We start from the raw sequence: 7,873 nt of genomic DNA, 5'->3' as shown, positions 1-7,873 counted from the left end.
TGAAAGACCCTGTTAAAAGAGTTAAAATATAATTCATTGGGCTGGAAATTCCCTGGTGGTCTAGTGGTTAGGATGCCATGCTTTCACTGCCAATGGCCCGGGTTCGATCCCTGGTCGAGAAACTAAGACCCACAGCCGTGCGGCGCAGCCAAACTAAAAAAAAGGAAGGTAATCCACTGGTGAGGAGAAAATACTGGCAAATCCAGATATATGAAGAACTATCAAGATGCAGTAATAAGAAAACAGAGAACAACATAAATGGGCAAAATGTTTGAAGAGACCCTTCACCAGGGAAGATTTATGAATGCCAAATAAACATGTGGAAAGATGCCATTTGCCATTAGAAAAACATGAATTAAAACCACAATGAGGTACCATAACACACTATTAAAATGTCTAAAACTGAAAACGCTGATCATATCAAGTGCGATGAAGATGTGGAATAAGTGGAACTCTCCTACATGCTGGTAGAATGTCAAATGGAACAACCACTTTGGAAAATAGTCTGGCAGCTTCTTAAATAAACATACATTTACTATATAATCCAGTCATTCCACTCATAAATATTTGCCCAAGAGAAAAGAAAGTATATGCCCACACAAGAACTAAGACACAAATGTTCACAGCAGTTTTATTTGTAAGGGCCCCAAACGGGACACAGTCTAAATATCCATCACCAGGTGAATGGTAAACAAATTGTGGTGTATTCCTACAATGGATATACTCAGCAATAAGGAGGAGCAAAATATTGATGCATGGAGCAACATGAATGAGTATCAAAATAATTATGCCAGGGCTTCCCTGGTGGCGCAGTGGTTGAGAATCTGCTTGCCAATGCAGGGGACACAGGTTCAAGCCCTGGTCTGGGAGGATCCCACATGCCGCGGGGCAAGTAGGCCCGTGAGCCACAACTACTGAGCCTGCGCGTCTGGAGCCTGTGCTCTGCAACAAGAGAGGCCGCGATAGTGAGAGGCCCGCACACCGCAATGAAGAGTGGTCCCCACTTGCCACAACTAGAGAAAACCCTCGCACAGAAACGAAGACCCAACACAGCCATAAATAAATTAATTAATTAAAAAAAAATAATTATGCCAAGTGAAAGGAGCCAGACAAAAAGAAAGAATATCTACTGTATTGTTCCATTTATATACAATTCTAGAAAATGAAAACATCTATAATGATGTTAGGCAGATCAGTGATTGCCTAGGGATGGGGTATGGTGACGGGGAGGTGGAGGGAGGGATGCTAAAGGGGTGATAAGTTCACTTATCTTGATGGTCGTTTTGGTTTCATGGGTATGTACATGTGTCACAAAGCTTATATTGTATACTTTAAATACCTGAGGCTAACTGCATGTCAATGCTACCTCAATAAAGTTGTTTAAAAGTGTGAATAAATGCCTAAGAAAATCTAAAATATTAGCTTAGCTCTTACAATGTTTCCTTTACTTGAAGGTGTACCGTTCAGCTGTCTGAAGTGCATAGGGAAATCCCTTCCTACCCCGATTTGAAAGGCTCTCGATTTTGCCCACACGGAGGGCTGGGTGAAAAAGAACACTCTCAAAGCTCTTCCTCCAGCTGAGAGCGGGGAAGAGGCAGAGAGGATGAGCTTCCAAAGCAGCGTGCTTCACTGCAATCTTGAACATTCTAAGACAGATACGGTTAGATAAGGCTGCATTCGTGACATGCACAGGTCACATGGGAGAAATAGGGTCCTGACACCTTTACCGTCTCTCACTGTTGCTTTGCTTTCTTGGAACTCTCCCTCTGGAGTTTGGTGATCTCTGACAGAAGTTGGGGGGTGGAAAAGGTGAGGTTATTACACAACAATTGTCATCCTTCCTGATCTCCCATTCTATACTACATCTGAATTCTCTGCATCTCAACAGGAGTCAAAGCACCCCACTTGAATGCCATGTTGTCTGTAACAGAAATATGTGTAAGAAAGCGACAGATGTGAAGCCCTACCCTAGGTTCATGATAACTTGTCACAGGAGGTGTTGCAGACACATATTTTTTTCTTCCATTTTTATTGAGATATGACTGACAGACAGCACATATAAATTTAAGGTGTACAGCATAATGACTGAATTATATCACGAAATAATTATCACAATAAGTTTAGTGACCATCCATCATCTCATATGGATACAACATTAAAGAAATAGAAAAAATTTTTTTCTTGCAATGAGAACTCAGGATTTACTCTCTTAACTTTCCTATATAACATGCAGCCGTATTAATTGTACTGATCACGTTGTACATCACATCCCTAGTACTGATTTATCTTATAACTGGAAGTTTGTACCTTTTGACCACCTTCATCCAGTACCTCTTCCTCCCTGCCCCCCACCTCTGGTAGCCACAAATCTGATCTCCTTTTCTATGAGTTTGTTTGCATTTGAAGCATAATTGACCTTCAACATCATGTTGTTCCTGATGCACGACATAGTGATTCGATCTTTCTACACATTACAAAGTGATCACCCTGATAAGTCTAGTTACCATCTGTCACCATACAAAGATATTATTACATAGTTATTGACTATATATTCCCCACACTGTACACTTCATACCCGTGACATTTATTTGTAATTGGAAGTTTGTAGCTCTTAGTCTCCCTCACCTATTTCTCTCCTCTGCTCACCCCTCCCCTCTGGCAAACGCCGTTTTGTTCTCTCTCTGCCTCTGTTTCTGTGTGGTATAATACCCTCTAGGTCCATCCATGTTGTTGCAAATGGCAAGATTTCATTCTTTTTTCATGGCTGAATAATATTCTGTTATATATATATGTTGGACAGATGTATTTTTAATTATCCTTCCTCCTCACCCCCTTTTCTGGCAGTGGGAAGGCTTTTACACCCCAGGACCTCCATAGTAATATTGCTAATTGTGAGAGACATACCTTTTATTTGTAAAGTGAGAAAAGGACAAATCTGAAAGGGGAGGTGGGACAGCAGAACCCAGCCCTGACCTCGAGTCAGAAGGAGCTGTCTCAGATGGATTGAGGAAAGGCAGTACTTGGCTTCCTTAAGTCTATCATGCTGTGAACCTCTTGTACTCACGTGCCCTGGTCTGAAGGCTCCTGACACTAAGGGATTGTCAGTAACCTGCGTCCTTGCACTCTTTCTTTAATCAATAGAAATTGGTAAGGGGCCAGATGAGAATTCCATGCAAGGCTTTATTGGGGCTGAAGCTGCAGCACGAGGCAGCAAAAACAGGTAACACGTGCCCTTGCTCACTCTGGGAGAGGAGCTGCTTGGGTCCTTGATGGGGGTAACAACAGGGGTGGTTCTGTGGACTGGGCAGGAAGCATAGCTTAGGTGGTCCGCCCACCCTCTTGGTGGTGCTGCCTGCAGGGATCATGCACAGGGTACCCTGCTTTTGCTCTTGGCACCTCAGAAATTGCAGTTAGTTTGTGGCCTTTTTGTATCTTGTTCATAATTACCCCAGCTGCTGCCTGAGTGCAGTTATTTTTAGTCCCTTATAGTTTCTTTGTATTCCATTGCTGGAAGAGATGTTTGTCCAGGTGCAAGCACTCCGGTAAAATGTGGCAGGTCCCAGCCCATCCATGAGGATCCTGGACTTTTGACTTCTAGACCCACCATTTACCAGCTGTGATATGTGAGGTGGGAGCAGTGACACTTACCTTGCAGGACTGTTGTGAAAAGTAAAATGATTCTAGAACAGGGCCTTGTACAAAGCCCGGCAGTACAAATACACTGCCCTTGGGAAAGCTCCTTCACTCGTGTGTGTGTGTGTGTGTGTGTGTGTGTGTGTGTGTGTGTGAGACACAGCTTTATCCAGGACCTACTGCCTCCTGGTGGGAGCTCCTTCACTCGTGTGTGTGTGTGTGTGTGTGTGTGTGTGTGTGTGTCTGTGAGACACAGCTTTATCCAGGACCTACTGCCTCCTGGTGGGGGCCCAGAGCTCTGAAGCCACAGCCTGGGCTCAAATACAACCCCTGGCTCACCGCCTATTTGACCTTGGGCATTTTGTTCTTCTTATGCAAAATGGAGCTAATGACAGAACCTACTCTGGGTTTGCTGTGAGGGCTGAAGCATGGAAAGTGCTTAGAACAGTATCAGGCACTTGGCAAGCACCCAAAATTGTTACCATTGTTACTGAGCTAAGCACGGGGGTTAGGTTTGTCTCTGCAATCTGAGTCACTGGGATGTCAAAGTAAATATGTGTGGACTGAAAAAAAATGTACAACCTAAAAGTTGAGAATTATGGTTTATTTGGTGAAATTTCCGGAGACTTAACCTGGAAGTCCGCCTCTCAGATAGCTCTGAGGGACTGCTCCAAAGAAGTAAGAGAGGAACCAGGATATATAGTTTAGCAACAAAAACCACAGTCGGAACATCAAAGATTACCATTAATTAAAGATAACCAGACATCTGAAGTTAATGAATTTTGCGCTTTTCTATGTATGAGAAGATGCAAGAGTCTGGGCTCATTGAAATCATTCCTTTGATATGCACCTTAACTATCTGGGCCAGTATTCCGTTTTTCTCCATCCTGAATTCTCTCAAGGTGCACAGTCTGGGGCAGCTGCAGTGGCTGCTTGATGCCCACAACATCCTTTGTTTACTGATATGGCAGGCGAATATGGAAAATATGGGCTTGAGCTTCATAAAAATTGTTTTGTTGACAAAATTCCAAAATACGCCCTAGCTTCCTTTGGGGAACAAATGATACCAGTCCAGTAAATTACCCATGAAACAGCTCTGAAAGACACCACTTGTGAAAGAAAACAAAGTCTCCCATATAGGGCCTTTCCATCTCCATTTATCTGAACTTGAGAATTTCCCTCCTTCCCTCCATCCCTTCTGTACGATCAGGACACCCAAGATGGCTGTTCTCTTGCTCTCCCTACATCCCCTGCTCTACCAGCGCCTACTTCACCTACACCCTACTCACATGACTGACCTTCCTACATACTTGCCCCTGGGCCCAGCTAATGGCTGTTCTAATCTTTAGATCAGAACGTCTCCACCTGATAGCTTATCAAAGGGGCAGTGAGGGGGCATGCTCCTCTGCTGGTTTCCCAGGTAACCAATGAGCCCACCTGAAGTCAATTCCCCTTCAACTAGTAATCTCCCACTGCCCGGGGAAAATAGCCTGCCTCCAGGTCCTGCCTGCTGTCTGCCACACACCGTGGGATGTTGCTCCAGGACCTTGCTTCAGACATGTAAGTTCCCCCAACCATTAAACCACCAACGTCTCTGTTGCTGACTCTGAGCTCTTTCTTTGGTCTTGAAGCTGGGCAAGTACAGCTTGGGTTTGTAGGCCTGCGGGGTGCAGCCCATCTTCCTGCATTGCCTCCTTTCTGCCTCTTACTTGCTGGAATTCAGAATTGATCAGGCTCTTAAAGATCATCAAGTCCAGTGTTTGTTTGTTTTTTAATTAATTTATTGGCTGCGTTGGGTGTTTGTTGCTGCACACAGGCTTTTTCTAGTTGAGGCGAGCGGGGGCTTCTCATTGCAGTAGCTTCTTTTGTTGCGGAGCACGGGCTCCAGGCGCGCGGGCTTCAGTAGTTGTGGCTCACAGGCTGCAGAGCGCAGGCTCAGTAGCTGTGGTGCACGGGCTTAGTTGCTCCACTGCATGTGGGATCTTCCCGGACCAGGGCTCGAACCCGTGTCCCCTGCGTTGGCAGGCGGATTCTTAACCACTGTGCCACCAGGAAAGCCAGGTCCAGTGATTTTTTTTTGTTTTTTTTTTTTGCGGTACGCGGGCCTCTCACTGTTGTGGCCTCTCCCGTTGCAGAGCACAGGCTCCGGACGCTCAGGCTCAGCGGCCATGGCTCACGGGCCCAGCTGCTCCGTGGCATGTGGGATCTTCCCGGACCGGGGCACGAACCCGTGTCCCCTGCATCGGCAGGCAGACTCTCAACCACTGCGCCACCAGGGAAGCCCCCAGTGTTTTAATGGAAGAAAAAACTAATAGGTTGTAATAGTGCCCATGCCAAGCTGTGTGGTTTATGAGAAGTGAAGTAAAGAACAAGAAGGAGGAGCGGCCAGTATGATCCGCCCTCCTGTCACCTCTCCTTGTTATTTTTTCCACCTGAGCAGAATCCCTGAAATTATCAATAACTCATTTTCTGGTGGAACCTAATGGAACTTGTGACACAATGAGAAATAGACGTTTGGTCTCTGCCCCCACTTCCTGGCCCACAGATCCCAAAACCCTTGAGATCTCTGAAGGACATGTCTTTTGTATGGTAATGGTGGCTAGGGGCTGGGGGCTCTTGGGTAGCCTCTGGATGGGGGCTGGTTGCCAGGGGAACCAACCAGGTGATTAGAGGGTTGGCACTTCAGCCCCAACCTCCAACCTCCTGGGAGGGTAGAGGGACGGGAGATTGAGTTAATCACTAAGGGCTAATGATATAATCGGTTGTGCCTGTAGTGAAGCCTCCATAAACAACTCTAACTGAAGGGCTTTGAGGAGCCAAGCTTCTGGGTTGGTGAACACGGGGAGGTGCTGGGAGGATGGTGTGCCTAGAGAGGTCATGGCAGCTCTATGCCCTTTTCCCCCATACCCTGGCCCATTCATCTCTTCCATTGGCTGTTTCTGAGTTGTATCCTTTTATAACAAAGTGGTAACCTAGTATAGAAACTGTGTTCCTGAGTTCTGTGAGCCATTCTAGCAAATTATCAACCTCAAGGAGGGCATCATGGGAACCCCTCATTTTCCTTTTTTATTGAACTATAGTTGATTTACAATATTGTGTTAGTTTCAGGTGTACAGCAAAGTGATTCAGTTTTATTTATATATATATTATATAATATTTTATATCTATATATAATCTTTTTCAGATTATTTTCCATTATAGGTTATTACAAGGTATTGAATATAGTTCCTTGTGCTATACAGGAAATCCTTGTTGTTTAGCTATTTTATAGATGGTGTATCTGTCAATCCCAAACTCCTAATTTACCCCTGCCCCCGCTTCCCCTTTGGTAACCAGTTTGTTTTTTATGTCTGTGAGTCTGTTTCTGTTTTGTAAATAAGTTCATTGTATTATTTTTTAGATTCCACATATAAGTGTTGTCATATAATATTTATCTTTCTCTGATTACTTCACTTATTAGGATGATAATCTTTACGTCCATCCACGTTGCTGCAAATGGCAATATTTCATTCTTTTTTACGGCTCAATGGTATTCCATTATGTATGTGCGTGTGTACACACACACACACACACACACACCACATCTTAAACCAATCATTTGTTGATGGACATTAAGGTTGTTTCCGTGTCTTGGTTATTGTAAATAGTGCTGCTATGAACATTGGGGTGCATGTATCTTTTCAAGTAAGAGTTTTAATCTTTTCCAGATACATGCCCAGGAGTGGGATTGCTGAATCTTATGGTAACTCTATTTGTAGTTTTTTTTTAAGGAAACTCCATACTGTTTTCCATAGTGGTTGCACTGATTTCTACCAACAGTGTAGGAGGGTTCCCATATCTCTACATCTTTTCCAGCATTTATCATTTGTAGACTTTTTGATGATGGCCATTCTGACCGGTGTGAGTTGATACCTCATGGCAGTTTTGATTTGCGTTTCTCTAATAATTAGCGATATTGAGCATCTTTTTCATGTGCCTGTTGGCCATCTGTATGTCTTCTTTGGAGAAATGTCTATTTAGGTCTTCTGCCCATTATTTGATTAAGGAACCGTGATCTACAGCCTTTCACTGGTCAGAAGCAGAGGTGACAACTTGGACTTGCAATTGGAGTCTAAAGAGGAGGGAGGAGAGGGGTACTCCGGTGGGACTGAGCCCTTAACCTGTGGGGTCTACCCTGTTCCAAGCAGTTAGTATCAGCAGTGAGTTCAACTGTTGGTGTCTGCTGAGAATTGGAGAATTG

The sequence above is a fragment of the Monodon monoceros genome, unplaced genomic scaffold (genome assembly GCF_005190385.1).
Source record: "Monodon monoceros isolate NGI ecotype Baffin Bay Population unplaced genomic scaffold, NGI_Narwhal_1 Super_Scaffold_11, whole genome shotgun sequence".
NCBI classification, from domain to species: Eukaryota; Metazoa; Chordata; class Mammalia; order Artiodactyla; family Monodontidae; genus Monodon; species Monodon monoceros.
Note: the sequence above shows the minus strand (reverse complement) of the source record.